Source organism: Felis catus, chromosome B2, assembly GCF_018350175.1.
Source record: "Felis catus isolate Fca126 chromosome B2, F.catus_Fca126_mat1.0, whole genome shotgun sequence".
In the NCBI taxonomy this organism is placed as follows: Eukaryota; Metazoa; Chordata; class Mammalia; order Carnivora; family Felidae; genus Felis; species Felis catus.
Window position 1 is genome coordinate 150,504,066 of NC_058372.1, and position 27,344 is coordinate 150,531,409.

Genomic DNA, 27,344 nt, shown 5'->3' on the forward strand with positions numbered 1-27,344 from the left:
CCTGGAAAACAGTGTGGAGGTTCCTCAAAAAATTAAAAATAGACCTACCCTATGACCCAGCGATAGCACTGCTAGGAATTTCCCCAAGGGATCCAGGAGTGCTGATGCATAGGGGCACTTGTACCCCAATGTTTGTAGCAACACTCTCAACAATAGCTAAATTATGGAAAGAGCCTAAATGACCATCAACTGATGAATGGATAAAGAAATTGTGGTTTATATACACAATGGAGTACTACGTGGCAATGAGAAAGAATGAAATCTGGCCTTTTGTAGCCACGTGGATGGAACTGGAGAGTGTGACGCTAAGTGGAATAAGTCATACAGAGACAGACAGATACCATATGTTTTCACTCTTATGTGGATCCTGAGTCACTTAACAGAAGACCATGGGGGAGGGAAAGAAAAAAAAAGTTTGAGAGGGAGGGAGGCAAACCACGAGAGACTCTTAAAAACTGAGAATAAACTGAGGGTTGATGGGGGGGAGGGTGGGTGATGGGCAGAGAGAAGGGCACCTGTTGGGATGAGCACTGGGTGTTGTGTGCAAACCAATATGACAATACATTTCATATTAAAAATAATAAAAAATAAAAGCAGGGAACGGTGTCCCAAAGCTGTGTCTGGGGGAGCCTTGGGAGAAGGGAAGCAAACCCTCACAAATACTTTATGAACACCAGCGACTCGATCCAGCCCACAACAGGTGTCGTGTTGCATGAGGAGAAACCTCCCTGCTGCCTCTGCCCTGGTCCCTCCCGCGCCAAGTGAGACCCGGCCTCCCTGTGCTGGTCATGTTAGAAGAATTTTAATGGTCACTTGGAAGTTCAACCAAATTCCACTGTTTTATTGAAGTTTGGGTTACTTCTGGGCCGGGATGCTGTCTGGCTGGAAACTTCGGGGCGACCTCCCTGACCCGGGTCCTGTGTGGTCACAGCTTCCCCGTGAAGTGCAGAGTGCGTCCCGTGTCCTGCTAGGGGAGGGGCACCCAGCTGTCCTCCGTCGCCGAGTCGAGGGAAGCCTCTGGGAAAGCGCCCGCTCTGTGGACCCGGCAGGGCGAGTGGCAGCTGGCTCGGCCACGACGGCGGGCAGGGGACCTCTCGCCCACAGGGTCTCGGGCCACAGCTGCGCCAACTCAGGGGCCACCCCGCGGCTGTTCCACATTCTTTCAGGGCAAGAGCCCGCACAGTGACTGTGCAGAGATCGCCAGAGGCGTGTCTGTCGAGGCGCTTCACCGACAGCTCTGATCGGGGCGCGAGGGGACCCCAGGCGACCTGAGACAAACTCCCACCTCCAGGCCGGCGGGACGCCTGGTGGACAGGTGGGCGAGGGCAGGGAAGAGGCGGGAAGGCCACGTGCAGACGACAAAAATAACCCATGGCTTGGCACGTGCAGAGCGCTGGGGTCCATTACTTCCTTTTCCAGACACTGTTACCAAATTCAACGGGGAAGCAGGCTAAGTATCATTTGCGGTTTTCAAATGGGGACACACACGGCTTGTGAGTTTGATCTATCTGTCCAAGGTCTTGGAGTTGAAAGTTGGGGCCTCCGGGACTCAACCCCCCGTCTTCTTTCTTCACATCCTCTGCCTCGGGGCGTCCAGGTTAATGTGGGGACAGCAGCCTGGGGTCCCCTGGGTGCCCCGTGTCCGCAGATGCTTCTGAAGCTCCCCGGCGGCTCCGATGTGTGCCTCAACCAGGACACAGTTTGCAGTGGAGAGCGACACGGACCTCTAACGGGACCGCCCCTCCCTGCCTGTGGGGATCAGAGACATAAACTCACCAGGTTCTTTATTTGGAGTAAGAATCTCCTTTTTGCGAAAGAGATAAAGAGGAAGAGAAAAAGCACTTTTGTCTGTGTGAGGCACCTTCATCCAAGTGACTTATTAATTTCTGCTTCTGAACCCAGTTATCCCGAGGGAGTTCTAATTTCAGGGTGACTGAGAAGGAAGCCTTTCAAGTACTTTCAATTTCTGTGTGTTTCTCTCCCTTGCACTTGGGAGGAGAAGGGTGACCTGCCCCCCCAGGGAGGACAGAGAGAGGAGCCCCCCCAGGGAGGACAGAGGACCCTTCCCAGTGAGGACAGAGAGAGGAGCCCCCCCCCCCAGGGAGGACAGAGGACCCCTCCCAGTGAAGACAGAGAGAGGCGCCCCCTGCAGTGAGGACAGAGGATCTCCCCCAGTGAGGACAGAGAGAGGAGGCCCCCCCCAGTGAGGACAGAGGACCCCTCCCAGCGAGGACAGAGAGAGGAGACCCCCCCCCAGTGAGGACAGAGGACCCCTCCCAGCGAGGACACAGAGAGGAGCCCCCCCCAGTGAGGACAGAGGACCCCTCCCAGTGAGGACAGAGAGAGGAGCCCCCCCCCCAGTGAGGACAGAGAGAAGAGACCCTGCAGTGAGGACAGAGGACCCCTCCCGGTGAGGACAGAGAGAGGAGCCCCCCCGCAGTGAGGACAGAGGACCCCTCCCAGCGAGGACAGAGAGAGGAGCCCCCCCCAGTGGGGACAGAGAGAGGAGCCCCCCCCCCCAGTGAGGACAGAGGACCCCTCCCAGTGAGGACAGAGAGAGGAGCCCCCCCCCCAGTGAGGACAGAGAGAAGAGACCCCTCCAGGGAGGACAGAGGACCCCTCCCAGTGAAGACAGAGAGAGGCACCCCCTGCAGTGAGGACAGAGGACCCCTCCCAGTGAGGACAGAGAGAGGAGCCCCCCCCCAGTGAGGACAGAGGACCCCTGCCAGCGAGGACAGAGAGAGGAGCCCCCCCCCAGTGGGGACAGAGAGAGGAGCCCCCCCTCAGTGAGGACAGAGAGGGGAGCCCCCTCCCTTGTCTCTACCCCCCCCCTCACTTTGGGAGAAACAGTGCCTCTCCTCAAACACAACGTGGACATCTGTGGGGACCGAATCCTGTAGAGGGCAGGCCCCCGACCCCCGTCCCAGCGCCTGGACCTTGCCCGTCACCGTCCCCAGCCAGAGGGGGCGCTGCTCACGCGGATGCACCGCCCCCATGCAAAGCTGAAGGCCGGTCTCCTTGTTCCCCACCTACGGTGCCACATGGAAAACGGGAATTCGATGATTTAATCCTCAGCTTTTTGTAGAGAATAACATTTGCTCACGTATAAAAGTCATTGCAAACCTCATGAGTTCAGAGTTGAAAAATGTAGGGTTTTGAGCTAATTGTTTTTCTGAACATAAGGTCCTGACTTTGGGAAAACAGTTAAAAGTTCAAAAACTTTCAGACATCAGATAACTATTACAAAGCAACGTTAGATAAGTTTCAGCAAGAATAAGAGAATTAGAAACATATGAGTCATAATTTCCTTTAAAACCCACTTGCATTTAAAGACCAAGGGGCAGGGAGACACTGATTAACCAAATGTGTTCAAGGACTCACTGAATCCAACCTATTTAAAGCTTGGTGATGACATTTAGGCAGAAAAATAGTGAATTCTTCCTCAGCTCCGTTCAGGCCGTGCAACTAAAGCCGTGTTTGGGGAGCTCCTCCCGCGTGTCCCTGAGCCGACGTGACCTAACTCAGGCCATGAAGACGTGGCTGGTGCATGGTCACTGCTTTTACGCGACTTTCCGCATCTCCGGTTAGAAAAGTCACCTGAGGGGCGCCTGGGTGGCTCAGCCGGTTGGGTGTCTGACATCGGCTCAGGTCACGATCTCCCCGTTTGTGAGTTTGGGCCCCTCGTCGGGCTCTGTGCTGACAGCTGGGGGCCTGGGGCCTGCTTCGGATGCTGTGTGTGTCTCTCTGCCCTTCCCCCACTCGTGCTCTGTCTCTCTCTCTGTCTCAAAAATCAAACATTAAAAAAAATGTTTTTTTTTAAAGAAAAAAAGAAAAGTCACCTGAAGGTTCTCAGAAGCAGCGAACAGAGGTGCCCGTGGCCAAAAAACAACATGGCAGCTTCTTCACCGTTCCCGACAAGCCAGCGCCGCTCACGAGATCGAGGGCCTGTTGATGGGGCTTCCTTCTGTCAAAGGCAGGGATGTGTTTGTCCCCAGTCGGTGGCCACCCCGTATAAAACTGCTCCTCCGCTTACAAGACAGAATAGCGGCATCGGGATGAACAAGTCACAAAAGGGCGCAAATAGAACACAGATTTAAGAGCAGCAGAAGCTCAAGGTGAAGCTGGGGGAATAACGCGGCCAGGAAAACGGGCTGCAAGCTATTTCCAGTGACCGAGGTGGACAGATGCGGAGGGACGCGACACAGGGGAACCGCCAAGCCCAGCAAAGCACGGCAGGCGGGAGGGGAGGCCCCGCCCCCAGCCCCAGGCCCCGCCCACAAGCCCCGCCCCAGGCCCTGCCCCAGGCCCCGCCCACAGGCCGAGGTCGGGAGCAGCGAGCACCCAGATCTGGCCGCTCGCTCACTTGGGTCCCGCCCAACCCGTGTCTGGCTCCGGACGGAGAACGAGACACTGTGGGGAGTAGGGCGGACGGTCCATGCCACCGTCTGACGTTCGGATCATCCCCTTCCAACTGCCCTCTTGTCCGGTACGGGCCCCGAAGGCCACTGGTCGCCCTGGAGGGACCTCGTGCCCGCCTCGCGCCAATCATGAGAACTCGTGTTTCCTCGACCCCTCGGGGCAAGTCCCGTGTGATGCTGGGTGTACTCTCTTTAGCCCACGACTGGCACAGCGGAGCGTCTTCTAGCTTCCGAGCACGTGACGGGCTTATGCCAACTTTCGCTTCTAACATTCCACCAATGCCACCCACCTAACACGCTTCTAAAACCAGGTGGCTCCCCCACGGTCGAATGTGCCCATCAACCGACACCAGTCAGACCACCATCCGAGCCATGGCCCCGCGCACGTTCTGCCACAGTTCCAGGGGGTCCCACCAGCCTCAGCCCTTCCGGAGCCCCCTCCCAGCTCTCTGGCCTCGCTGGACCCCCGGCTCAGAGGAGGGGCCCGGCCGGTGGGGGAGTGAGGTCCATGGTGACTGAGGCCGTGTCCTGGAGTATATTTGTTCACGCTTTAAAATTACTGCATAACGGATGTGTGTCCGGCGGGTTCTCTGAAAGTCACAGCCCGGGGCCTAGAGCCCCTGTAACCTCCCCGTCTGTCCGTGGGGCACACGGCTCGTGGCCTTCCCTCCACAGGATGCATTTATCACTTCACCCCGGGTAATGCAGGGTTGGGGTTTGCTTCGGTTTTTTTAATAAAAACAATTTCTGGAACCCAGAAGTCGATTTGAGGGGAGAAAAGGGGATTTTTTTTTTTTTTTTTAGAAGAATGAACACACCTTTGTAACCAGAAGGAAAAAAAGGTAGTGATTTGAAAGTAACATGGACTCTTTTTCTCCTCTGGGTTTAGAAATGTTCTTTTAAACTCTTTCATGAAGGTAGGAGAGAAGGAAAAAATGTCAACTATCTGCACCATTAAATAATAATTAATATTACATATTTTTAAATGTTTATTTTTGAGAGAGAGAGAAACAGAACTCGAGCAGGGGACGGGCAGAGAGAGAGGGAGACACAGAATCCGAAGCAGGCTCCGGGCTCTGAGCTGTCAGCACAGAGCCCGACATGAGGCTCAAACTCACGAACTGTGGGATCGTGACCTGAGCTGGAGTCAGATGCTTAACCGACTGAGCCACCCAGGCACCCGAAGATATTTTATTTTTTAATTTAATTTAATTTAATTTAATTTAATTTAATTTTTTACTTTATTTTTTTTTAACGTTTATTTATTTTTGAGACAGGGAGAGACAGCATGAACGGGAGAGGGTCAGAGAGAGAGGAAGACACAGAATCAGAAACAGGTTCCAAGCTCTGAGCTGTCAGCACAGAGCCTGATGCGGGGCTCGAACTCATGGACCGCGAGATCATGACCTGAGTCGAAGTCGGATGCTTAACCGACTGAGCCACCCAGCCGCCCCTAATTTTATTTTAAAGATATGTATTTTAAAATTACTTCAAAACATAAGTGATTGAATAGACAGTAACACTTATTAACTCATTTATTAGTCATTAGCTCACAGGTCTCAAAAGGCCTTTAATGTATGCAAGCATTTCCTTCTTTATTTTGCTTTTTCTTCATTTCTTGAGACCTTCTGTGCCCCACGTAAATTCATAGAATTAGCGAGCAGACGTCTAGAAACTTTGAAATAATGAACAGAAGGGGAAGTTATTGATGGATTGGGTATGAATGAAATAGTGCTAGTTAGATGCAGTTAGCAGACTTCTTAAATTTCTTCTTTGCTGACCGTTCAAACGATCAGGGGCATAAGTCCCGGAGACCCCATCCTTCTGGGTGCTCGTCTGTGTCAAACGTGGACACAGTCAATGAGAATCACGGCTGAAATGTGCTCTACGTCAGCACGCTGGATTTGCGCGTCTTGCTAGGAGCTTACCTGTCGACAAGAACCTTCCTGGAAGACCCCCATTGTCCTGCGAGGGGCCTGTGGCAGGTGTCATCCTGGAGACCAGGGCTCTGAACTGATGGCCAGGGGAATGTCTTCTTTCCCTCCAGATCGCGTTTCCGGGTTCCGTGTGCGCCTGGCTCCGCTCGGCGGCATCAGCTGGCTGAATTCTTAGCTCCGGAGCGAGGGGCTCTGGCGTTTCCAATTCCCTCTGCGGTCCTGCGGTCCCCGGCCCCGGCCCTCTCCTCCACCTGACGGCATCCCTCACAGGCCGTACACACGCGTGCACACGCATACGGGGAAAGGGGAAAGACACGGAGTTTAATGTTGCAGAGTAAAAGGGAACTAAAAAGACCGATTACCAGCGGTGATATTGGCAGCATTTGGGATAGAATTTAAAATGGACTTCATTACCCGCGTATCAAGAGCTACCATGGCGATTCCACTTACTAATACGAAGTTGAATAAACACTTGACTACTTTTTTTTGCCTAACTCTTTATTATTCATAAAATGAGTTTACTCCCTGGGCTGCAAACATTATTCGTTGAACTGCATTGTTCTTCCGTACATGTTTTCACTGACGCTGTGTAGCTGTCTGAATTCCATTCACAGAAAATTCTGCGGAGGAAGAGAAAGTACGGAGAAAGTCGTCCGCCTCATTTCCGCCACTAACGGCTTTATCTCCAACAAGACACACTACTGATCTGGTGTCACTCCGAAAAATACGAGTATGCCTCCCGCATGTACTCTGTGCCCCAAATGCCGTAATTACAGGCCCGCGTGCCTGTGCGAAGATCGCGTGTGAGACGCTTTCTTCTCTCTCAGGTGAACGCTGGCGTGGGGTCTCTCCAGAGTGTGGTCGGTGAGGTTTCAGAAAGAAAGAGAGTTCTAGGACCTTGGAGACGCGCTCACGAAGAGGAGGGGCCACCAGCCTGGGTGGTGACTGAGCCATCTCATGCCGCATGGGTGCGGGTCACGGGGTCTCGGCAAGGCCCCCAGTGTGCTCGCTGGCGGGACTCTCGGGGCGTTTCTCTAGCGCCTCAGGGCCTCCCCCACCCTCCAGAAGAGGGACCAGAGCGGCCGGATCGGATCACAGTTGACCCTGTGCTTGCTCAGCAGATGGGCCGATACGAACAAAACAAAGCAAATGTCTTGAAGAAGCCTACACTTCTCTTCTGTTCCCCAAAGGTAGTTAGCTCATAAGAGCAGCAAAGGCGCAAAATATCGAGTTGATGGCCAGTTCATTCTAAGTCCCGGCCACCCCTTAACGTTGGAGGGTGTAGGGTCATTCCTATACCTGCTAGGTGTGATTTTCCACGGCGGTTGGGGTGTGCCCGCTAGGAGAGCGCTGGTCCAGGGTTTCCACGGAGGCAGCCTGGGGCATGTTAGACCTGATGAGGGCTTGACGACTTCCCAAGAATTTGAAAGCACTTGACTTTCGCTCAGTGTTTATTTGTCTGACTCCGGAGGCCCTGGGTGACAGCGCGGTCCAGGCGGCACAAGCTGCTGGGAGCAGACGGCCTCCTTGGACATCCTGTCAGAGCTCCGATGAATGCACCTTCTGTGTGGCTCTTGGCTGCCGGAGGCCCTGAGGACGCCACCTCGCGCTGGAGCCCTTGGCTTTCAGGAGACGGCTTTCATCTGGAGCTAGCACGAGAACACGGCTGCTTCTCGGCTCCAAATGGGAACCGCATGCTGGAGCCCGAAGGCCTGGAGAGCAGCGCGGGCTGGGCCTCACCCTGGCCTGGCAGCCGGCTCCCCCGGCGGAGCTCGGGGAAGGCACGGAGTCAGAGTGGCAGCGTCCAGCCCCGAAGACGACACCAGGAGCTGGTGCGGGGGATGGCCGGGACGCACGCAGAGGGGGCAGGGTCCTGCTTATTCTTTTTCGTTACTATTAAAAATAATTCAGTATTTTAAAAATTCACATCAAAATTTTTTTAATGTTTATTTATTTTTGAGAGAGAGAGGGAGAGACAGAGAGAGAGAGAGAGAGCACCAGTGAGGCAGGGGCAGAGAGAGAGGAGACACAGAATTGAAGCAGGCCCCAGGCTCTAAGCCATCAGCACAGAGCCCGACGCAGGGCTCGAGCTCACAAACCGTGAGATCACGCCCTGAGCTGAAGTCGGCCGTTCAACTGACTGAGCCCCCAGGCGCTCTGGGAACCATTCTCAGTGTTGAAACGTCCTGGCGTGGCTGCACCGCACGTCTGGCTCATCAATGTGCTAGAATTGATGGAAAACAGGCCTACTGTTCACACGTTCTGGAGGATTCCAACTCCCTGCTTTCCTTGGGCACTTCCTACCGTATTCCAAAATCCTTCTCGTCCACGAGCCCGGTCAGCAGTCAGCAGGCGGCAAGGTGAGGCAGGGGCAGAGTGGGATGACGGAGGGCTCACCTCCCCCGACCCCAAGCCCGGCCCACCTGTGGTCGCTACATCCACTGTTTCTCTTCCATTGCTCAGCGCCCTTGCTAAAATGGGGATACAAACCCCTGCTCCATAGCGTTGTTGGGGCCGTTGCCTGAAATTATGCATGCAGTCGGTGCTTAATTAACGTTCTCCACTTCCTGCTCAGCTTCCCCAAACAACAGCCACAGCAACAACAAAATCAGTGGTCCAACCAACCTACAAACTTCCTAGAGGCTCATGGGGTCCTGCCCTGTCCTGTGGTCATTATTCTGGAATGTTCCGGAGGCCCCTTTTCTCGGCAGGGTCGTGTGAGCACGTGACCCACCTATGAAGGGCCTAATATCTGCCATTTCAATTCTCCAATATTAAGATGCTTTGAAGCTCTGTTTCAAAGGAACAAGTCGTTTCCTTTAAATCAGCGAACACCGTGATAGAGTTCTGCTGTGCGGCAAAAGGTGGACCCGCATCCAAGCTCGTGTCCGGGGTCGGGTCAGGTGAGCATCGTGGCGCACCGTTGGAGGACCGGTGTGTGGTGCACGCCTGACCTGGACGGGTCCTTCCAGAGCCCGTGTGGCCCCCCATGGTGCCTAACCCGCCACAGGCTTGGGCCGGGAAGATCAGTTTGGTTTAACCCTGCGCTCACACTTGGTGTGTTTTGAATATACACCTTCAGTTATAACTCGTACTTCAACTTGTGTGACTGAATGAAAATGTGTGCTTCATGTTTTGGCTCAAACGACACACTTTTTTCCGCTGTCGGTGTATTCTATCGATACGTGTGGTGAGAAGGAGGACGGGGTGATTTGTTTCCACGTGGCGTAAGTGTCTCTACATGTGTGTATCTGTCCACTCTCGCCAAGGGCACATTCCCCAGGACGGATGTCGGACTAAAGGGGGCGCAGCCCAGGCAGTCTGTTTTCAGCGAAAGGCCACTGAACGTCGAGGCACAGGAAGGTCAGACTGCAGCAGCCACTAGAAGGAAGCGAGGTGCCGGGTACCCCAGACGTGAGCACGGGACGAGGAAGAGGCAGGTGGCATCGAGAGGAGTGTCAGCCACAACGGCCTGAGATGCTGGGGTACCAGGTGCGACCCGGCTAGAAAAGGCACAGGCTTCGGGGTTGGGAAGCCACTCAACACGGCGACTCGCACAGGGAAACGTAGTCCAGGCAGCTTCTCGAAGAAGGAAGAGAGTCAGTGCCGCCAGGGACAGCTTTCCCCTTGACCAGCAAGCAGAGGGTCGCGGGTAGCTAGGGGACGATCTGCTCTGCATCTGAGATTTTCCTGGCTGGACAAGACAAGTCCTACCAGAGGCTTCCTGTGGCTTCTGTCCTCACACTCGGAGCAGACCGGGCTCAGTCCATCAGGGAGCAGGGGCGTGTTTGGTCCGGAGGTGATCTGGAAACATACTATTCCCTCAAAAAGGCAGAGGGAATCATTCAAGGAGCCGATGAGACCTGATTGATCTTAATGGAACCTGAAATGTAAATTTTCCCAGCTCTGCTCCATGGTTTTATACATTCCTTCTCTATTTTATGTTAACAGCATCTTTCCATAGGTTTTCTATGCTCTGTGAATCAATAGGCTCCTAAATTCCCAGTCAAAACACGTTTCGTTTTATTTTGGGACATGAAAATTATCTTTCTCGTTTTCACCGTTTATCTGGCAACCAAAAATGAATCCTTTTCCTTCAAATTCCAAAGGCATAATTTTGGAGCTCGGCAGACCCATTTGCCCGAAGTCTCAGCTCCTGTTCTAAATTCATTTCTTGATCTTGGCGAGTTTCCTTAGAGGATGCGTAGCTGATTTGCGCCATCAGATTATGGGGAATTGAGCATAGTTGGTCTTCCTGAAAATAGTATGTTTCACTTACTGGTAAACACTGTGTGTTGTAGATTCTCTGTTTTAAAGATACAATTCCATAAATAAGTTTCCAAGCATAAAAGAGATTTCTGAAGGAATATTTGTAGGAATTAATAAACCTCAATAACGTAGCTGGTTTACACTGCCGATTAATTCCGTTACTCGATGTAATTACTTGTTTACAGCGACTCATCAAGGGGCTTATCATTGGTTCGGTGAAGAAGACGAACCCGTGGCCCAAGAAGACACACGAATGCCCAGGTCTGATCCCTGCACGATTTGTTGGAACCTGAGTGTTGACTGTTACCTGACTGGTTCTGTCCCTGACGATAATTGTGCTGCTATTGACCCAATGGTAACAGTGCAGGTTGCCGGTGGTGTTTTCACACAGCCTTCACGTGTACAGCAGGGCAAGGTCTGGTCCACCATGTGTGACTTGTGTCACCTTTTAAAACCTATTTTGAGAAGCAGTAAAGCTGTCATATTTTTTTAACAGCCTGGTGGATTGATTACTTGGATCGCAGGATGTTCTCTTCATGTGCAAACAGACAGCAGCTCCTGAGCCTTCACTAAAATCCATGTCGAGTCACTTACTCTTGTGTTAAATCTTGGCTGCTGCTGATGACAGCCTTGCTTGCTTCTACAGGAGGAGTCTGGGGAGTGAAGGAGGGTGCCTTCGAAAGTCAAGGTATTTCTTATTGAGAATGATCATACTTCCTTTTTTTTTAATTTTTTAATGTTTATTATTTTTTGAAAGAACGAGACAGAGTGTGAGCAGGGGAGGGCAGAGAGAGAGAGGCACACACAGAATCCGAAGCAGGCTGCAGGCTCCGAGCCATCAGCACAGAGCCCAATGCAGGGCTCGAACTCATAAGCGGTGAGATCATGACCTGAGCTGAAGTCGGATGCTTAACCGACTGAGCCCCCCAGGCACCTGGAGAATGATCAAACTTCTTTACCAGAACTGCTAAAGACACTCACTGGGAGCACCAGGCGTGGCTAACCGTTGTTAAGTCAATGCTGAATGAATGAGCTTCACTGACTTGCAAAAGTATCAGAAACTCCCCAAGTTGTGAGCTACTAAGAAATAGTGAATGTTTACTGCTCTACTTACAAGAATATCGAAATCTACCCAGAGAGACCACCGACATCTGTAGGTGTGTGTGTGCACGCACACGTATCTGAGACCTGGAAGGGGTGTGGCACTGATAACCTAAGCGGGTGTGACCCTGACTCTACCTGGCTTTGTGATCTTTTATTGGGTTTTTGAATGAGTTTTTCTTTCTGAAATATATTTTGCATTGATTAAACTATTCATCACCTACCCAAAGCAAGCATCGGTCAGCAGGAACCATAGCTAACCATTGAGAGAATCCTACCTGAGACTTCTTCTAAAGAGAGAAAATTAAAACAATAAAACTCTCCTTACTACGTTAGGACCAAGGGGTTTTGATGAAGAGGGGAGGTAGAAAATGAGCATGGGTACTGGTTGGTGCCTACTTTTCAGGCTTTGGCCTCTGCTCTCGCATGTAAATAGAGCGTATTGTCCATCCGAGGTCACCAGCCCAGGCTGAAGTTTGGAGCGGGCTGTCAGGCGGCTGGTGGTTTACGAGCGATGCTGGCTTTCTGTCCACGCTCATTTGTAATGTGCGGCGTGGACGGCAGGGAGTCGCTCAGGTGTTTGCAGGGTAGGGGCAACCTCGTTCCGTCACCCCCCATGCCTCAGGACTGGACACGGGACGCTGTGCGGCCCAGGGTTCAGATGGGAGCGAGGGCTTTTCCCGGCCTTCTTCGGATCTCCTGCTACAATTGCCGTTCGCTGCGAAAGTACACTTTGGTGTGAATGTTGTTTATCTCGCTTGAAGAGGCAGGCTCGGGTGTGGCGTGAGATTTGTGTACTTCTTCTTCCTGAGAATAAAGATCGGAGGGAAGGGGTTCAGGTTCTAGGGCTCAACTGAAAGAGAACCGGAGGCTGTCACAGACTTCAGGCAACGAAGCAACGGAGAGTGAGAACTCCCAGGAAGTAGGCAAGGGCACGTGAAACAAATAACAGCACTAACCAGCCAACACGGGGGACAAAGGAAAAAGTAAAAAAAAAAGAAAAAAAGGAATTTCCATTGAAGTCAACAGGATAAACGTGAGAAAACGTGTGCTACGGAGAGAAGAAGATCAGGTGGGAAGTTGAGCGATGGTTTGAAGATGCCTGTAAAAGAAACAAGGGCGTGTGGGAACCCCTGTTCCATGCAGCAATTTAAAAGAAAAGCAACACTGGGGCACCTGGGTGGCTCAGTCGGGTGGGCGGACGACTTCGGCTCAGGTCACGATCTCGCGGTTTGTGGGTTCAAGCCCCGCGACGGGCTCTGTGCTGACAGCTCGGCGCCCGGAGCCTGCTTCGGATTCTGTGTCTCCCTCTCTCTCTGCCCCTCCCCCGCTCACACTCGGTCTCTCTCTCCTTCAAAAAAAAAAAAAAAACGTTAAAAAACTTTTTTTAAAGGCAGCATTGTCTTTAAAAATGGCCAAGTGCGCCAGGGTTCGGTCGGCAGGGAAGAGCCCTGCGGAACCTGTCGCGGGAGTCGTGTATCCCGACGGAAAGCGGGACACCCACCACAACGTGGCGACGTCTGCCGAGGAGAACGTGGCTCACGCGATGGGTGGCTCCGTCGGCCTCCGTGGCTGTGCTCACGCGTGTCGGCTGCCTGGCTCTGTGACGAGGAAGGGCGTCCCCTACGATGGCACGCACAGCAATCTGGCTCTGCTCTGCGTGCCTCCCGTTCCGGCGGGATCACACCCCTGCCTTGTCCCTGCCGTGGCAGAAGAGAGCGCCCGGGAGTGAGCGCCTTTCACACCGCTGCCTCGTCACGCCTGAGAGGCGCGACCTGCCGTGTCACGCGCAGAGGCACGTGCAGAGCCCGGTGCCGGGAACGGCGCGGGAGCTGGTGACATTTTTAGATTACTGTTCTGGGAAGACTCTCCTCCGTGACGAACAGCCCCGACTCTGGCAGCTCTGCGGTGCCGTGGGCCTCTTGACACGTTCTGTGTGCCTTCGATTACGGGGTGGACGGTGTGCGTTCGCCTCCCGTGTCCTGGGGCCTCAGCAGAGATGAACTCCAGTGGCAAGCGGCGAGCTAAGAGCTGAAGCGGCGTCTTGCTGTTTTGCGAACTCTCAGTTGCTTTGGCCGCCAGTGGCCGAGGCCAGTGGAGACCTCGCCCCCTGTGACCCAGCAGGACGCTACTTGGGGACGCGGAGTGGCACGCCTGGCAAGGGGAGATTGAACAAACTGGTCCTAGGCCTTCCAGAAGGTGCTTCCGGGCCCTTTGAATGACTCGTGTCACCCTTTCATTCTGCCCGGTTCGTGCAGGGTGAAGACGTCCAGGCGGGACGGTTGAGAAGGTTCTCGGTGTTCGTGTGCTTGGAACCTCACGCCTCCGTGGGCGGCGGGCAGGCCGGGGACCCACGCTGTCCTCGTCGTGGCGTCCCCCTCCGAGGGGGCCCTGCCGTCTCCTCGCCTCATCTGACCCCCCCCCTCCTGGACCTTCGAGCCCAAATCTGGAACAACTCTCCGCAGACACGGCCCAAGCGAGCATGTCTAAAGTGATTTATGAGGCTTTTTGAACTTACATTCCTGTGTTCCGCCGTTTGCTGCAGGCGAGAATTTTCTGACAGATTATTATGAAAACAGCGTTTCTATTAGAAGCCGCTGCTTTACTTTTCTGAGCCGCGAAGCAGTGTTTCGTCGAGGGCTCTTATTAGATCTGCGGAACTTTTACATCTGCTTCGTCGCGTGTGCGCGTGGAACTTCATAATAAAACAGGAGTTCTGTATTTTTGTCATTTCAGCGACACCCCGAGCGCAGACCTGAGCTGGTGACGCCGTTTACGTGTGGGTGCTCGCCCTCACGAGGGTGTCTGTTGGCTTCCTTTGGAGGCGTCGGTGATCCTTAGTCACGACGCAGCTGAGCTCCCAGTGGCCTCGCACGGGCACGAATCATCTCCCCAGCGCGGGAGGCGGAGGGCTGAGATGTGCCACGGAGCGCGCCGGCTCGCTCTGTCCTTCCCCGGGTGCAGAGAACCCCTCCACCCTGCCGTCCCGGAACCAGGGTATAGACTTTAACCCCTTCACACCCTCGGGAGGAAGAGTTCAGAAGCAATATCTGCCTAGCCGCTGCGGTGGAAACGGGCCTCCGCCTCTGACAGGGCGGCTGAGCACTAAGGCCTCCCGCCTCCGGGGGGCTGTTGTCTGCTTCCTCACTGGACGCGGTCCTGTCTGGTCCCCCGCAAACGACTTAAGGTGAAGTAAAGCAGACAGGTACGAGAAGACATTCAGACACTGTCCCTTCCTGTGTGAAATGTCGTCTCTTCTAAGCTCGCCCTTAAATCACTGCAGAACACGATGGAAGGAGCTCCAAGGGACACGGCACAAACTCACGAGCCATTTCGCAGGCCCTGCCTGTTTCCAGGACAGATTTCTGGTTTGGATGAAGTCACGTTGGACACTAATGTGTGCTCTCTGCTTAGCTCTTGGCGATGAATTTGGGGGAGGATATGTCCCTGTATCATTTAAAATCCTTATAGTGGCATGATAATTTTAGCCAAATAAGGAAGTAATTTAAATAAAAAGACGTTATGCTATGCACTCTTCTGGAAATTTCCTTTTTGTTTGTCACCGCTTTGACTCAGGGACCAATGCTGGCATGGTCTGGGTGATAGCGAGGCAAAGGGGAATGTTTGGCCGGGGAACGTGGGCCGGCGAACTGCAGCAGCTTCAGCCCAAACCGAGCCTGCTCCGTAGGCTGCTGTGAACATTCGGCTGTCGATAAATAAAATTTAAAATCTAATATTCCAAATTTAATCAGTTAAACAGCTGGCAGAACCCAGAAGAGTGCCGAAATAGTTAAGCGTATTAACAAACATAAACCACAGGAGTCGTTATTCCAGAAGGACTTGTCAGTGTTGTCAAATGCCACACAGATGCTCGAGGGGATGCCTGAAAACACGCGACGGAGGGTCCAGAACCCGGAGCAGACATGGGTGACGGGAGGAGAAGGGCGTTCTGGGTGGTGCCCGTGAAGTCACACGGAAACGCCCTGCCTTCTCAGGTCCTGTCACCAGGCCGGCCCATCAGCAGCCTCCTCGCGGGAGGCTGACCCATCACACGGCACGCGTCCGTGCACACCCACCCGTGACACTGCTACCCTGCAGAGCGCCACTCACGGCCATGGGGCTGGGGCTCCATGAGGGGCTTTTCTTTGTGTGTGCCTTTCTGGGGCCCCCTGAGCTCTGGCCTCCTCATCCCCCCAAAGCAGACTAGCTTTGCAAGCTGCCTTCTGGTCGCTGCCGTGCACACACGAGTTACATTTTGCAGGTACTTTGACAGCGACGTCCTGATTGTGCGCTGGAAGCCGGGCCAGCATGTGATGCAAGTTCACGGGGCCCCCAGCTCCCCCGAAAGCTGAAGCGATGGTCTACTCTCCCACCTGCTAAGGAGAACGGCACACCGTGTGACTTCTTTGCTACTCAGTGTCAAGGAAATGCTCCTGCTTTCTCCCCCTCCCTCACTCGCGGATGGACTTCCTGAGGACATGGGATGGAATGGGACGGAAGGACCAGCAGGAGGCTCTCCAGAGAGCCCTGAGAACAGGACTTCCTGGGTGCCAAGAACCCACTTCTGTGCTCAAGGAGAGAGAGTGGAGCTGACAGGCCCACACTCACCGGGGACAGCTCGAGCTTAGGTCCCGCCGGAGCGCGAGATCTCTGGGACTCTTCCCGGGGGCTCAGGGGCGCAGGGGGGTGGGGAGCCTGAAAGAGAAGCCGAACGGAGGGTGGAAATTCATAATCTAAACAGAAGATTAGCTCAGCTTCTCCTCCCGTGATTGGGCCACATCCCTGCTTCTGTCGCAAGAGCACGTTGTCCTGAGTATTGCCGAGCGTAGACTTCTACTCGCTCACCGACCCGGGTGATCTGAGTCCAAATCCACTGTCTCACTCTGGGATAACAGACCTAAAAGGTGGGCGGCCATTTCCAGGTGTTTACGGGCTCTTGTGTGTCCCGATGGCCACGGTTTTCATAACAGCCCCGAGCTGGGTGTTGGAAGGCTATGTGCACAGAAAATCTTTCTGGCTGAAATGTTTGCAGACCAGACTGTGGTCCAAGTTCCATGTGCACACAGCAAAGGGCAGACTCGGTTTTAATAATCGGAGGTGAGAGTTTCAGTGAAACTGTTGCATTTGGAAAGCACACACGCAAATATCTTGGGAACGAGGCCGGGGGCTCGTGTCTCCTGTCGTCTGCCCTCCCGCCCGCGGGAGCTGGGCCAGCCGAGCGTGGGGCCGAGCCTCCTGGAGAACAGCTTCGGTGCGGCGGGCGCCCTGGCTACATCTGGAAATTCTGCTGCTGCGTTTTCCTACTTCTCGGAATATTTATTAAAGATAATTTTCCGTAATCTCCAAACGCAGCCTGGGACCCTGCGGTGGGCCCCACGGCAGCCGGGGATGCTCGCCTCTCCAGAAGGGGCATCGGCGACGGTGGCGCGTCAGTCCCCGGCTGCGGGACACGGCGGGACGACCCCCACACACTGGCTGGTGTGGTCTCCAAACCGTTCATTTGTCCTCCAGTTTCGCTTTTGTCTTAATTTGCGTGGTTTTGACTGAAGTCATATGGCAATTCTGAACCTTGAACAAAATCAGCAGATTTCATCCGACATTATTGCATATAGGTTCATGGGGTTTTGTGGTTTCTTCATCAAACATGTAGTTAAATGTTACAAAATGAAACCATAAAAACCTTGTCTAGGAAAAATTCATGTCTCTCCAGAGGCGCCAAATGTGCTTTAAGGCTAAACCGTTGGGGAAAGCTGGAAAAGGTTGCTCTGAAGTTGAGTAAACTTGCTCAGATGAGACATTAAATCCAGCAATTAGATCGTTTTTAATAATTTTAAATTTTGAATAAAAATAAACTTGGAAAAGAGGGCTAGCACAAAACAGCAGTGTCCTTCTGAATATTCCAGACGCCCCAGAGGTCAGATCTGAATACAAGCTTTGACCCACGTCCACGGGATCCTTTGACATTCAGGAAATAAATCAGCATTACCCTCCGAGGTGCTGATTCTCAGCTCCGCTGCTGCTGGCTGCCCGCGCCGAGCTCGGGTCCCTCCTTCTCAGACCCCACGCTCTCACAACGAGAACTTTGTGCTCCTTGTGCACAACGGAACGTGCAGGTCCCAGGAGCTGTGTGTGTGTGTCCCGCCTCTTCTGCAGCTAACGTGCGGCAGGGAGAGAAGCTTCTGGACGACCGTGCATCCCAGCAGTGGGAGAGCCCGGTGCGCAGGGACCGCGGCCGCCTTCTCAATCCCCGTGTCCCCGCGACTTGCATTTCTCAGCTCATGTCATTAAAAAGTACGCCTTTCACCTTATTAACGGAAAGTACGCCTTTCCACCTCGAAGGCCATCTGAAGCACTACACTCCTGTCTGTTGCTTCTCTGACGGGAAACGTGTATTTCACCCCTGGAGGATTATTCTGGGCGACCGGACACTCCATCGCCGTCCTCCCGGCGTGTCCGTGGGGCACCTGCCGCCACACGCGTCCGTCCCGCTGAGCCCTCCTTGCTGCAGAGACCGAGCGCCAGTGTGGCTGCCCCTCGCGGCTGCTTCCTGACAAAGGGACAGATGGACATTTGTGGCTAGAAAATAATAAACCCTTGGTACTGAATACCCAAGAACCCAACTGCAAAGCGATCAAATCTCGGAATGAAATACAACCGTAAAAATCATCAGCCCCAACGCTTTTCCGACATCTTCGCCATAACATCCCTTTTCCGAAGTAGATTTGGTCAGCAAGGCAGGCCGCAAAGGCATGTGTCTGCCGGCGGCTCTGCTCGGAGAGGGCGGACACGTGGAAAGTTGTGGGGCCACGTGGAGTCCTACTCGTCACATCGAGGACCGTAGTTTTTCACTGTGAGGTTTCTTTTTACGACGCTGTTGATTTAACGTTTATTTATTTTGGAGACAGAGAGAGACAGAGCATGAACAGGGGAGGGGCAGAGACAGAGGGAGACACAGAATCCAAAGCAGGCTCCAGGCTCCGAGCCGTCAGCACGGAGCCCGACACGGGGCTCGAACTCACGGACCGTGAGATCATGACCTGAGACTAAGTCAGACGCTTAACCAACCGAGCCACCCAGGCGCCCCACAACGTTGTTGATTTAGAGGTGTTTGCAGATGCTTCTAAATAATAATGGCCAAAGCAGAAATTTTCAAATGACAAATAGATTTTGGTAGAATAGCATCAGGGCCACGTTTCTCTTGAAGAAAGGGACCCTGCCATCTGACCCCAAGTCTGGGACCCAAAATTTCAGAAGACTACTTTCCTCTTACAAAGTCCTAATAACAAGTCTGAAATTCAAAGTGGCTGAGATTTATCAGTTCATAGTTTTAAATAACGGGGCTGTGTACTTGTATCCACAGCGCTTTTTACGGCGACGTGGGACCAGCTCAAAGGGAGTGGAGTGTGAGTGTTTCTGTGTCGCGGGATGATGGGTAGGGCCATCGTCCTGACCCCACGTCTCCTCCCCGCACCAGTCACGGGTCTGAATAGGCCGCCTGTCGGAGGCTCACCAGCCGTCCCAATGAGCACCTGACCTGGTGCCCACAGACGTGTTGCGGCCACGGACCTTTGCAAGCATTGATCCATTTCTCTCCAGACCCCCGAACCGTTCATTATTCACGCTAATGGGAGGGATGTGTCATGCCCGCAGAGGTGAGGGGACAGGAGCTGGCACTCTTCTGTCATTAAGGGTTTCAATGGGTGGGAAGGCTGAGGGGCGTCCGTCCCTGGGGGAAATCATGACGACACATCACCTGGCCGCCTGTGGGTGCGGATAGCGCTTCCTTCCCGGACCGCGCAGATCCGCGCTTTCTGGGCCCAGATTCCCTGAGCGACACCAGGCTGCGGGCTTTCAGGGCCGTTCTGGCTTCTCACCGAAGCAGAGGGGTCTGTGAAGCGTTTTAATGCCTATGGAATAAAGCCCACGCTTGTAATCATGTAAATTTTCAAACAGAATGAACCGCTTCTCAAAACCAAGATTGAAGGAGTCCGTTCTGATTATAAAAGTTCTTCCCTAATAACAGCACTTGAGTTTTCGGACTAGCGCACACAAAGTTCAAATACACGGACGGAGTGGCCTGAGCTGCCGAGAGCAGGACAGCGGCGGGTGCGGCCTTCAGAGCACGTGGGGACAGTGGGTACGTGGAGGTGGCTAGAAACCCCAGCTTCCAGATTTGCTCCTGCTCTTCCTGTTTAGTAATCTGCAACCGCCCCCCACCCCTGTGCCCAGACAAGCGTCTCCCACCCACTGGGGACCAAGCCCTCCTCTCGGCGCTGGAGCCCCGGAAATCTCCGAGCTCGAGGAGTTGACATCACAGAGGAAACGATGGACCAGACTCGCCAGTGAATCAGCGTTGGGAATGTCAGTGCTGTAATGGGAAATAAGGGGACAGTGGGGCCAAGGACGAGGGGTCTGGGGGGCGGATATGTCAGGGGGGTCAGGAAGGGCCTCTGTGAGGAGGTGACTTTTGGGCTGACACCCGAATTCTAGGAAGACACGAGCCGTGTGCAGTTTGGGGATGCTGCACCAGCAGAGGGGACAGCAGGTGCCCAGCCCCTGTGTGGGGGGGGTGGGGACAGGGGGGAACAGGGGCAGGAGAGCAAGGGGCCCCCACCGAATTCAGGCTCCTGCAGCTGGAGCTCGGCAGTCACCGCGTGTGGACGAAGCCGCTGGGAGGCTGCTTGGGGACGTGCTCAGCCCAGGGGAGGAGCAGGGGATGCGTTCGCTCTGCCTACTGAGCGCGTGGCGGCCGCTCCAGGACGAGTGGGGGTAGAGAGCTCGGAGGGGTTCTGCTGCTGAGCCCCGTGTGGCCGTGGGGCTGCCGGAAATCTCATCGTGGACCGTCAGTCCTTTGCTGTGAGGGGCTGGGTGATGGTGCCACTTAGGTGACACTTACTGTATACCAGGCCCCGTCACGAGTCTGCCCCATCGGCAGACTGACTCAGTGCGTCCTCAGGACAGCCCAGGGACACCGTCATCCCGACTCAGCATCCGGACATGGAGGCCGGTGGGGGGGCTCCTCTGTGACCCCGCCCACGCAGCTTGGGGGCGGGGGGTGCAGCATAAGGTCCACGCCCCGAACGGCACTCCGTGCCTCCAGAGCAATCCTGGCGGCCTGGGAGAGGGGGGTTGGGAGGGGGGTCGGCGCTTGCTGGGGAAACACTCTGTCCACGTGCAGGTAGCCAGATGGCGGCTGGCGGACAGTCGGGCAGTCGGGGCGTAGTCAGGGCTACGGATGGCGGTGTGAGAGCCGCGCGGGGGGAGGCCCCTTCGGCACGGGACAGCCCCCGGAGGGTCTACACGGCGCAGGGTGTGATACTGCCTGGAGCAAACCAGAGTCTGAAAGCGTGGATGCAGGATAACCTCAGTTGCATAAACACATGCACAAACAATGTGCATCCCAGTGGTAACAGCGGTTCTCTCTGGGCGGCAAAAATGTAAGTGACTGAAATTTCTTCCGTATATCCGCCTACGTTTTCCTAATTCTCTATGGCAAATAAGAATCGTATTTATAGAGAACAAAACGGCAGGAAGCGTATTTCAAAACAAACGCCGGTTACTTTCTGACGGACACGGCAGACGGGGAACCGTCGGCACAGTTCCCGCTCCCGACGGCTCCCAGAACGAGCACCCTGTGCGAGCGCCCAGGGCCCAAGGGGCTCCGAAGCCGCGCAGGGGGCCCTTTCCCCTGGTTCAACTGGGAATCATTTATTCTTTTAAGAATTTTTTAATGTTTATTTATTTTTGAGAGAGAGAGAAACAGAGTGCAAGCAGGGGAGGGGCAGAGAGAGAGAGAGAGAGAGAGGGAGACACAAAATCGGAAGCAGGCTTCAGGCTCTGAGCTGTCAGCACAGAGCCCGACGCGGGTCTTGAACTCACAGACCGCGAGATCATGACCTGAGCTGAAGTTGGACGCTTCACCCACTGAGCCACCCTGACTCCCTGGGAATAATTTATTCTTTCATAAAAGTACAAAGAATGCCGTGGCGAAGTTTCACGTACCTTTACCTGATTGATGGAGACTCCCTTGAACCCTTGCATTTTATGGGGTCAAACTTGACAAATATTAGGTTCTTATGCAAAAGTCTGGGCTCACAATGATACCTCCTAGGAATTGTTGCTAAAATGGGCATTTTAGCTGCTTTGTGTGATTCTTTAGTTTATTAAGGTAAAAAGTTATAGAAAAATATGGACTTCCTTCTGGGGTGTTTCTCTTTGCTTTGTTGTGATTTGCGGAGCCTCTGAGGAAGCAGGGACGGGACACCATGGGAAAGACGTAAGCCTGCTTGCCAGAAATCGTCACCCAAGGCAAGACGGTCAGGGCATCGCTGTGCGTGGGACTGTGTCTTCTGAAAGGGCTCCCGCCCGGGGCCTATTTGGAAATAGGGTCTTTGCAGATGAGCTCTAGTTAATGTGAGGCTGTTGGGGTGGGCCTCGTCCAACAGCACTGTGGTCCCTACAAGCGGGAAGTCTGGACGTGGACTGACACAGAGGGAGAAGCTGTGTGCGGACCGAGCAGAGGTGACGGGACGCTTCACAAACCCAGGAACGGAACCGATCGCCGGAGCCTCCGGGAGCCGGAAAGGCAAGGAGGGGCTACACTGGGTTTCAGACACCACGGTCTCAGGCTCCTGGCCTCCAGACCCGTGCGAGAACAAATTTCTGTCGTTTTAACCACGTGGTTCATGGCCCCCCGGTCCCTGGGAGAGAGCAGGCTGGACAGGATTTAGAGCGTCCTGATTCAGGCCGATGGTACCGGTGACCCCCAGCCCAGAGTCTTCCTGGAGGGACACACCCCCCCGACGTCTGTTTCACAAACCGTGAGACTGCCGACAGGTGTGGTGTGGGAGACACGGTGGTTCTCCGAGAAGGACACGTCCTTGAGAACCTTCAGAAAAGAAAATATCCAACCGCTTTTGATTATTCCTTCCGGACCCCAGACCTCTGTGCAGCCTGCCCTCGGGGGCTCAGGTCAGGGGAGAAAGGAGCCCGGCAGGACGTCCCGAGGTGGGCGGGCAGCACCACACCCGAGCTGGGTCCCAGGGGCGACGGCACCTGCGGGCGCCGGGGGCCGTGAGGAAGCCCCTCGGCCGGCCAGCCCAGAGCAGCAGCCAGAGCAGGGATGGGAAGGTCTGCCTGTAACCACCACGGGACAGCCCGCATGCCTGCAATCGCCTGGGGTCTGTTCTGATCGAGTCCGGCTCCCATCGGTGGAGACACGGAGCCTCTGCACCCCCCCCCCCCGCCCCACACACAGGGTGAGGGAAGCTGTTTCACCCCCGAGAAAAGTCACGGCTGGGGTTGGTCGGCAGATCAAATGGGGTCATCGCATTTCTCTTCCGAGGAGGAGGATGGAAGTGAGCCGCGTGCCGCGATCACGGCGCCGGGCGTTGTACAGATCAGCAGGCCTGCCCGTTTGGGGCCAGAACGCCTCACCCCTGCCCACCGGCGTCTGCGGTCCCGTGACTGGGAGCCACATGCCTTGTTCCAGGCTGACGGACGATTTAACGCGGGACAACATGCTGGCCGTCTCAGAGCGACTGGCTCACCTGGTCCATCCGTTCCGTGGGGACCCATCAAAGAGGGGGGCGGCCGCCCGTTAACTTCAGGAGGGAGAGGAGAACGTGTGTCCTGTGACGCCAAGGCGCTGGGCGCTCCTGGAAAGCAGCCGTGACAGCGTCCCTGAGCTGCTGGGGCCCCGACGCCCGCGGGTGCACACGCCTCGTCCGCACCGCTGGCCTCGCGGCCCCGAGGGCTTCCCCAGCGAGGGAGGCCTCCTCCAGCTTCCGCGCCCGAAATTCAGACCCCCTTGATCCTCCTGTGCCGGTTCAACGTCAGCGAAAAGCAAAATGTGACCCAGCCACTGTGTGTGGGGGGGTCCGACCCCGGGTTTGTGACCTGTGCCCCCTGGGGGGACAGTAGGGTTTCAGGGAGGCACCTTGCCGGCTGGCTCTTTGCTGTGCGACCGGCTCCTGAAGACAGGAAAGCAGCGATCCCGGCGTCTGCTCTCCTCTTTCTCCTCCTCCCCCCCTTTTGGCAGCAGCCCGGCTGCCGGGCACCTGGGGGTGCGGGTGGGGGCTTCCCCAGCCTCCTCCCCCCACCCCGGGTTCCCCTCCCGGAACGGGTGGCGTTGCCGCCTCCCGACGCTGTGGGTGTCTGCGGCTCCTGGGCATCCGGGCACCCTCAGGAGGGCGGGCACGGGTGGCTCCAGCCCTGGGCTGTGGCCCCAGGGGACACGGTGCCTCTTGTCGGCACCCTCGCAGCGGCCTCCTGCGAGCGGCCTCGCAGTGGCCACAAAGGCCCGCCCTGCATCACAGAGACCTGTGCTGGGAGATTCCCTTCTGGCTTGGAGCGTGGAATACCTTCCACCAGACTCGGTGGGCGACCATGGCCCTGACCCCCTGCGGGTGGGGGCAAGAGGGGAGTGCGGGCACCTAGGTCGGGTAACTGGGTGTGTTTGCGCACAGGAAAACCCGCGCAGCCCGCGGCCTCCAGAGGCAGTACGTCCTGTCCCGATGACGACACCGGCGTGATCTCCGAGTTTGTCCGCTGCGTCAACTGCAGCAATTACCTGGACACTCTGAACCTCAGCGTCTTCGTCGGGAAAGCACAACCTGCTGCTGTTGGGTGCACTGTGCCCCAACCCCTTCACATGGGGGAGTTGGAGCCCTCAGCCCCAGACCCTCAGAATGCGACCTTGTTGGAGGCGGGGTCTTCGCAGAGGTGGGTCCTCGTAGGAAGGGGACATTTGGACACAGATGCAGACCTGCACCGAGGAAGATCCTGGAGGCACACCAGGAGGAGGCGGTCACACACGTGGAGTGACACATCCACTCGCCGAGGGGTGCACACCGCACAGGGGAAGAGGCACGCACGCGTGGGGGTGGCTGGGTGGCCCTCGGTGGGCAGCCGTCACCCCTGACCCCGCCGTCCCGAAACAACGGGGTACCGAGAAGCGATGAGGAGGACGGGGTTGTGACAATACAACAGACAGCACTTTCAAAAGTCAGGAAACGGACAAGACGTCCAGATGGCCAAGTGACACATGGAAGGATGCTGGACGTCGCTCCTCGTCAGGGAAATAAATACAGATCAAACCACAGGGAGATGCCACCTCACGCTGGTCAGAGTGGCTAAAATGAACAAATCAGGAGACTATAGATGCTGGTGAGGATGCAGAGAAACGGGAACCCTTGTGCACTGTTGGTGGGAATGCAAGCTGGTGCAGCCGCTCTGGAGAACAGTATGGAGGTTCCTCAAGAAACTAAAAATAGAGCTACCCTCCGACCCAGCAATGGCACTACTAGGCATTTATCCACGGGGTACAGGTGTACCGGTTTGTAGGGACACATGCACCTCCACGATTATAGCAGCACTATCGACAATAGCCAAAGTATGGCTATTATAGCCATAGGTCCCATAGCCCAAAGGTCCACTGACTGACGGACAAAGAAGATGTGGCATGTATACGATGGGATGTTAGACACAAAACAGGATGAAATCCTGCTGTCTGCAACAACGTGGATGGAACTGGAGGGAACCGTGCTGAGCGAACCAAGTCAGTCAGAGCAAGACAGATTATCATAGGATTTCACTCCCATGATAATATTTCTAACGGCAAACTTTCACGGTAGAAAAAAGTCTTGTGTTTATACCTGGTAAAAATAATTTGCTTTAGATTAGCACCAACACGAAGTAACAATATTTAAGAATTCTCCAGGGCCGTGACCTGTACGAATGCTATAGCCCAGGTCTGTAACACGCCCAAAGCTAAAGCATTTTCCGGCTTTAGTTGGGCAAAGACGGGGGAAGCCGCAAGCCTCGAAGGACAGCACTCACCAAGTGCTAACAGAACTTCCCGCCCCTCATCTCTGGCTGAAATTGAAAAGTAAGGACAGCACGGGGCCCGGTGGGCTCAGGAGGTGTCCCAGGGGCTCTGTCTCCCATCCAGTCTCCAGCTCTCTCCCCCTGGCCCCAGCGGCTCCCACCCAGGACCACCCTTGCTCTCTGACCTCGGCCTGGCTCAGCGAGGACGCTCTGAGGTCGGAGGGTCCCGTACCGCCTCACCCCACGACGTGGCTCCAGGCTGTGTCTCCCTCGGGGACACGGCCCCACCACGCAGCCCTGCACACCTTTGAGAACCTCCCCCGGTCAACCCCCCTCACAGACCGCTCGGTGTGTGACGGGCCCTCAAAGGTCCGGGACAGACACACAGGCTGAAAACAACGCGTCCCCTGTGCCCAGCCTCCACCCTGTCAACAGAAGCTCAGGCAGTGAAGGAACAAGGGCCATGGCAAGCAGCCCACGTTTACACGCTCTCGGTGGGGGACACCCCACACGGATTGACCAAGGCCGGGAGCGCCTTGGGGCCTCGGGAAGCAGGAGTCGGAAGGACCGTCGTGCCCCTCTACTAGTCACCTGCCGTGACCCGCAGTGCTCTAGCCAGTGAGCTGGTCCGGAGCGCGGACACAACAGTCCCCCGGAGGGAACGTGCGCGTCCTGCGGCGGCTGCGTGAGCACTGAGGTGGGCGTGAGCCCAGCCTGCGTCCTGCCCTCCTCTCTCCCGGCGGCCCCAGAGATAAACTTAATCTCCAAGACAGAGGGAGGAAAGAAAAGGATGTGAGAGGTTGGGGTGTTTCTCTATGACCGGTTCTGCCTCTTAACCAAATTCGTGCGTATTTCCAGTATCTTCTCCCAATCCCGTCTTGGAGGGTAAGCAACACGGAAGCAGCTTTGAGCACGAGGAGTCTGTCCCGTGCGGGGCGCAGCGGGCGGTCAGCTGTTCAAACACCTCCGCACCCTCGCATTGGGAGGTGCGAGTATCTCTTTAAAGGTGCACAGCAGCCCGAGGGACCGGACCTCGCCCACCTCCTCCCCTGTATCTACCCAGGCGGCACCCCAGCTCACCAGGCGATTTCGAAGTCTGACGTCGCTTTCCCTCCTCTCCGCTGTTTTGTCATTGTCATCCGCTTTACGATATCGTGGCCCGCTCTTCCCGAAAAGTGGGTCAATGCCTGTATTCCAGCAATCAGAGAGTTTTGCAGACGCGATTTTCATCCTAGGAACAACATGAAGATTTCTGGGACTGTGTGTTCCCCACCTCGTGAAACCAGGGGTTCCCTCTCACTCTCTCCCGGGCAGCCCTCCGCCCCGAGGCCACCAGGTCGGCTCCTCTCAGGACACACCAGGGCAGTCTCGCCGGTGACAAAAGCAAAGCAGGTGCCCTGTGCCCGCAACACGGCAACGCCGACCTCCAGGCCACCCCCCTCCAGCCACCCTGAGTATTGTAAACTCGGCAGCGCCAACCTCGGTAAAGCTCCTGGGAGCAGAGAGAGGAACCCGCGTCGGGTGCGCACACACGAGGCGCTTCCTGCGGGTCAGGCCTTGACCGTCACGTTTCCCCGTGAGGATGGAATCCCGGGCGCCTTTCGCCCGCCGCGAATGCGGTTCAGACACCCACTCTCCCGCCTCCCCACGACGCCCCCAGCCAGGCGAGGACGACAGTTCACCCCCGTTTGCATCCGTGCGCCCGCGGAGGGGGGGAGGCACCGCCCGGAGTGGCCCCTGACGGGCTGAGTGGGGGCGGGGGACCCCGCACAGGTGCGGCTCCTCTGGGCAG

General features: G+C 55.4%; 1 long non-coding RNA gene across 1 annotated transcript; it reads right to left on the bottom strand.

Moving 5' to 3' along the window:
• Positions 1 to 820: 820 nt before the first annotated feature.
• Positions 821 to 4,689, bottom strand: LOC109500236. Its single transcript, XR_002157882.3, has 3 exons — positions 4,364 to 4,689; positions 3,840 to 3,964; positions 821 to 1,749 (listed from the first exon to the last, which is right to left on the bottom strand). It is a non-coding gene; the product is annotated as an uncharacterized LOC109500236 (long non-coding RNA).
• Positions 4,690 to 27,344: the final 22,655 nt, after the last annotated feature.